This window comes from Meleagris gallopavo, chromosome 23, assembly GCF_000146605.3.
Source record: "Meleagris gallopavo isolate NT-WF06-2002-E0010 breed Aviagen turkey brand Nicholas breeding stock chromosome 23, Turkey_5.1, whole genome shotgun sequence".
Taxonomy (NCBI): Eukaryota; Metazoa; Chordata; class Aves; order Galliformes; family Phasianidae; genus Meleagris; species Meleagris gallopavo.
This window is the reverse complement of record NC_015033.2, coordinates 2,002,661-2,008,819: the sequence shown is the minus strand read 5'-3', so window position 1 is coordinate 2,008,819 and position 6,159 is coordinate 2,002,661.

Genomic DNA, 6,159 nt, shown 5'->3' with positions numbered 1-6,159 from the left:
TTACTTCTACAAAAGCTAGCAACAGCTGAACGTTGGCAAGACAGCATGCCACATACCTAACCTTACAGCAATATCCTGCTGGAATCAGTGCCATGTATGCAGTCCTTCTGCCCCTTTTCTTCTCAGGCTGCAAACTAAGCTGCACTAGCAAAATCTAAAACATGCATGTGCCTGAATCAAAACCAGAGCCAAATCTGAGGCAGAAACCACTTATGTCTATCTGATCTTTGCTGCAAGAGAGACACAGCTGTGATATAGCAGAGAGGAAAGCAATGCCTTGGCTCACACAAAAAGAAATGTTCAGGTTGATTCACTCCCACCACCCACCTCCAGTTTGTTCCAGCTAGAAGTGCACAAACGCCAAATGGAACACCCCACACCATTAGTAGTGAGACTGTGTGGGACACCCAGCAAGGAAGTCAAGCCCTCAAGCCATTAGCACACAGCTGTGACAGCAAGCCGTCAGGTAACACCACAGCACATCAACCTGCAGCAGCTCAGGGCTATCAGCAGCCCCACAACAGACAGTCCAAGCAGCTGCAATGCCTGCCCATACCTTGACAAGTCAGGTTCTTTCTGAGTCTACACAATCCACAAATCTCTTTTCAGCAGAAGTGTCAGCGGATTTCTTCTGCAACTACTCAAGTTCCTCAGTGCTGGTCCTCCAGTTTCAGGTTCCCCTGAAACTAACTGCTCCACAAACTAGCAGTTGTTTCTTCACACAGGCACCACCTGAAGCTTCAGGTCCCAACACACCAGTGCCCTGGCACTGGAATAGGACAAAGCAATCCCTCCCTCATCACCCAAGCTCAATAACGCTTAGCCTTTAAATACCTATGAAAAAATTGACTTGAAATAGTCTCATGCAGAACAGCTGACAACACAGCAGCAGCCCCTCCATACCACGTACTCGGTGTCCCAGTTCTTCCACAGTGCAGACCAAGACTGCTGTCTGGAAGTATTTCAAGAGTTGTTATCCTTTACACTAAGAAGCAGTCCTTTGCTTGCTTCCCTGCCTCACAGCCCACCCTGCTACAATTCTGCAGATGCAAAGATCCTAAACACCACATGAAAAAGAATCATAGTGACTAAGTGAGAAATGCACTCAGCCCAACTCCAGGACACTTCAAGCCTTCAGACACCGTAGCTGGAATCCAGATGTGTTTCACACCACTGCTTAACGCAGGCTTTAGCTTCCAGAAGGTCCTTAAAATCAGAAGTTATCCACAGTGAAGTTGCCAATAGTTTAAACTAAAGATTTCTAAACATCTGAGACCAATGCAGTCTTCTCATGTAGAGAGCAGCCCAGCCTTAGCCTTTGCTTGATTTTGTTGGCTGTTTACCATCAGTGGCTCATGTTCTTTAGAATCAAGTTATTTCTGTAGCTTTTGTGCATCCAAGTGCCTTTGTACATTTATGGTATCAAGGTCCCATCTGCAGTCTCCTCAGGACAGATTCCTGACGTGATAACATACTGGTGATCCAAAAAAAATCATTCTGAAACTAACATCTACACAGCTGCTCCAACTTACAAGCTTCATCAAACTCCCCTCCTAGGCTTGAAGAAAAAGCCCATGTTTCATAACTCCATATTCAGACTCTACCTTCCTTCAAGTCAAAAGTCTCTGCTCCTGCTTTGAAATCAGGCAGATGTTTGCGTGCTGTGCTTTCTGTAAATGCAAAAAGCTTCTGGCTCCCAGGGGAGGTTTTGCAGGTTAAAAGCTTCAGTGTTACACAGTAGCAACACTCCTTCAACACACACACAAAAAAATCCATCTTCAGTTTTCTTTTTAGCAGAGGAAAAATACTAGCAATGCCTGCATTCGGTAAGAAAAGGTTAGTCAACAAGATTCTCCAGAGTTAAGAAGAACAGGCAAGGCAAGGACAGGTCACTGTTTCTATTAGGATCAGAAAGACGCTCATTCTGAAAAAGTCTTTCTGCTTAAACAATGCAGACAATCAGGAGGAGGCAAGTCTTCCCGCATGTGAATCAAACAGAAAGCCTGCAGCACCCTCAGCTGTGATGCTCCTATGCTGAGGACAGGGAAAAATTTTGAGTCACCCCCATCCCACTGTCACAAGTCCGTGCATCCTAAATCTTTTCTACTCCAACTGCTTGGATAAGCCACAAGTTAGATACCATTACACAAAACCTGGTTTTAGCAACCATCCTTGCCAAAGGTGATCAGATAAGAAAAGCGTTAGCTTTATTTTCTCCTTTCCTGAAAACCTTAAAGCAAAACACCCAGCGACTGAAGCAAGGCCACACATCAAGCCAGATGTATAGAAAGGATTAGCCTACAGCTGTCCCTGGCTCACAGCCCTGCGCTCATCCCTCTGAACCACACTCCCTGGGGCACACACAGCACTGTCAGACTGCTACAAGCACCAGCTGGCCTAGAAAGCTCTGGACCTTTAAGCCCCATCCCAGGCATGGCAACATGCCACAAAAAAAAAAAAATCTGTCTGTGCCAGTGGTCTGTGCCCAGAGCACAAACACAGTAAACAAGCTAAAGAACTGCTCTTCTCTCCATACTCTTTCCAAAGAGGGGGAAAAGGCAGCCTGCAGTACCAGTCCATAGAGCTAGGTCAGTTTTACTCCACTTCAACTTGACAGCAAGACATTAATCACAGCTCAGCTGATGTTCTCTCTGTACTGTTACTCACCCCCTTTGTATGCAGGGGTGGACCTCCAGATAGCATCCAGCTCACATCACATCCATCTTATCAGGGAAAGTCTGCTTGTATTTCCTTCCCTCAAATGCTACAGAGCTGAGGCAGCTCACATCACCCCAAAGCTACAGAACACCCAGAGTTGGGATTTAAGCTGCAATCTGTGTGTAAGAACATTCCTCAGTCACACACAGTTTCCAGATGGGCAACACTGGAGCATCAGCAACTCCTGAGCCCCTTCAGGATCAGTGCCATACTAATTCAGTCTGCTTCTTCCAGAGCTCTTAGGCAGGTTTGTTCCAAGATCACACTGTAGCTCCATTTCAGGGGGATGGGGACAGGGCAGATTTAGTGACTAGCTAATAAGCTACTACTCAGCAAGTCACTGGCTTTTAAATCCCTATCAAACTACTTAGCTGAAGCCCGTGCAAAGCAGTTAGAGTCTCCCAAAACTGAATATGCCAATGTACAAGTCATTCTTCCACTAATACAGCTAGCAGAACCTCAGACTTCAGGATCTGTATGGACAAGGACTAACTTCAGTGGCTGCCTGAGCTGGAGCAGAGAGACTTCTTGATTTAGTTTCCCTTTGACAGAGTCTTTATCAGAATCAAGTCGGTGTGCCTAGACAGACACACACAGCTGTCAAAAACCTGATCAGCTTGAGCCAGAGGTAATTTCAGATATCTTTACAAAACAAGAATAAATATTAAGACTTCTCTTGGACACTGCAGTGATATCAAGCAGTGTTGTTGCCACCCAGATGTTCCAGCACTTCTTACCCAGAGCCACAGTAAACAATCCACAGCACTAGACACATTTACTGCACATTTACTAAACAAAAAAATGCAATAGCTCACAGCTGGGGAGGACCTAGAACAAATCAATAAGCTAAACTGCTGAAGATCATCCCTTACCCATGCGCCAGAAACAGGTGTTCTTTTATGGCTCAGCACAGCATTATGACAGACTGAAGTTCTAGATCTTGATGCTGCACCTCTCATCTGGACTTGACAGGGTTCTAGTTTTTAAAAAAGCAAGTCCAAAACCTGCTTTGACCATTTATAAATTAGACTTCAGTTTTACACAATGCCCCTCTTAATTTTCACTGTAATTCCCTCAGGAAGGCACCCTTCCATGCACAAGAATTAATTTCCTTCAGCCTCCTGTCATATTCAGCTTCCCACCCAGAAAGCTGGATGGCCCTGCTTCACCCAACCCAATGATCAGCCAGAAGAGAATTTCCTGCTCAACCCAGCATGCTGATTTATTCTAGCTCAGCTGCTCCCAAAGCATTACCACTGTGCAGAATTGATAACCTATGAACAATCCCTTCCCCATTTTCATTTTATTTGAAAAGGTGATACTGCTTAGTATTCCCATCCACATACTTGGAAGTTAGTACTAACCTAGGTTTTCCTCATACTCTGCTAAGTGTTTGACTTTTTCTTCCAGCATATACCCCATCCTCACCAAGGACAGCTTCACCCCCAGTAATTATTTACTGAAACACTGGCAGTTGTCACAGTTACTCACATGGAATAGTAACTCAGGGGAAGATTTTTGTTGTTCAAAGCTGCGTAGTAACTGGAAGTGAGTCAGCACCTTGACATCAATCCATCCTATGGTGACCACCAGCAAAGCAGTGGTGACTGCAGTTTGGCAACCTTGGTTCTCAGACATTTACTCACTTGCATTCTGCAGGCATTACACATCTCTGCCTGAAAGCAACTGGAGTCTTACTTGTATCTTGTACCAGCAGCTTAATTTGCTAACTCCTGTCACATGCCTGCAAACATGGAGGAGCAGAGCAGCAAGTTTCACAGCCAGCCATGTGTATCAGCCTTTGGTAAGGTCAAGAGCTTGTTAGCATAATCATGCAGGTCTAATATAGGTGCTGCTATAATGCTGCCATAACTCTACCAGTTATGAAGCTTCTCTCCACATGACAGCAAAATAAGCTGCACCAACAGAGCACTTCTGCATAGCCCTGCTGAGGGCTCATTGATAGGATTAGCTGGTGTTGGCAGGGGCTTTCTCCCCTTGTCAACGTAAGCTCTGACTCCAGACTGAATCAGTGTATGCATTGTGTATGTATATATACATAAATATATATATATATATATATCTACACAAAATAAATATATATATATTTGGGCTTCATCCCAAAACTGTAGGCACAGCTCATATGGCTGTATCAGAGCCTGCCAGCCTCAGCTGGCCTTCAAACACCACTTCCATCAATTCAGGAGCATCAGCCATGAGATCTGACTGAAACATGAACATCAGAGAGCCACAGAGCATACTCTCTTCCTCATCCTACGTTCTGCAAGAAGAACACTAACTTGGAAGATTGGTTGTCAGTGGTCTGCACTCATTCACAAAGCTTGGCATACACCACATCCTGACCAGCTCACTGTTGACAGATTTTTAATTTGGCTAGCTCCATGAGTTTTTAATTAACCCTCAGGACAGATTAGAAGAGACGAGCAGCCTTTGCAGACTTCAGTCACTTTTTCTGAGGAAAGGAAATACAGAGGGGCAGAGGGAGAAAAGAGCAGCAAGCAGAGCATATTTTCCACATCCAGTATCCAGCTGCAGGGATCTGACTCCACACAAACACAGCACATCTCAGTTAGCCAGTTCCTGGAACACAAAACCACATCTCTGAAACATCTAACATAAGTTTACAAACAAACTCCAATCTCATCACAGTGCAATTCAGTAACCTCTAAAGCAGGACAGGGGCTGTGAAAGCTTGCTGCTGATGTACTGCAACAACACAATGCCCCCCAGAGGAATACGCTGCTGAAGTTCATCCCTTGTCTTCAATAGAACTAAGGGGAAGAAGAATAAATTGCAGCTTTGTGCATCCATCATCAGAACCCCCGAGAGCCACAGCAGGGCTGGAGGCCAGGCATGCTGATGAATGGGGAGGGGACAGGCGCACCAGCAGCCGGTTGGCCAGGGAAGACTGCTCCAAAGCCAGTCAAGTGCCTCTCACAGTGCCACTTGCTTTGTAAACAGCAGCACAGCTCCATCACATTCCCAGTAGCCTCCCGACTGACTCGCTGCAGAAGCAGCCTTCTTCCTAGGCTAAGAATAGGTACTTTGACCCTGTCGATCCTATAACCAGACCTCTTTCACTGAAAAAGATCACATCTGGGACAAAAAGATCATAAACTCATCCCACATCACTTCCAGGGAAAGAAAAATCAATCTTTTTCTCAGGCAGCAGCTTTCATCTTTGTAATCATTCTGTAAACCTCCTTATCTGGAGCAATGGCTCAATGCAAAGATTTCCACCCAGGCACGGCCTTTGTGCCCATCAGTCGCAGCCTGCCTGCTTTTCCATCAGGCACAACAGACCCACACATCTGCACCAGGCTACAGCAGCTTTACTTTCCCTTTAAGTTAACGCTCCAGGTACTTCAGCTAGAGAGTTATATAGGCTCCCATTATACCAACACATATTTACGCAGTAAA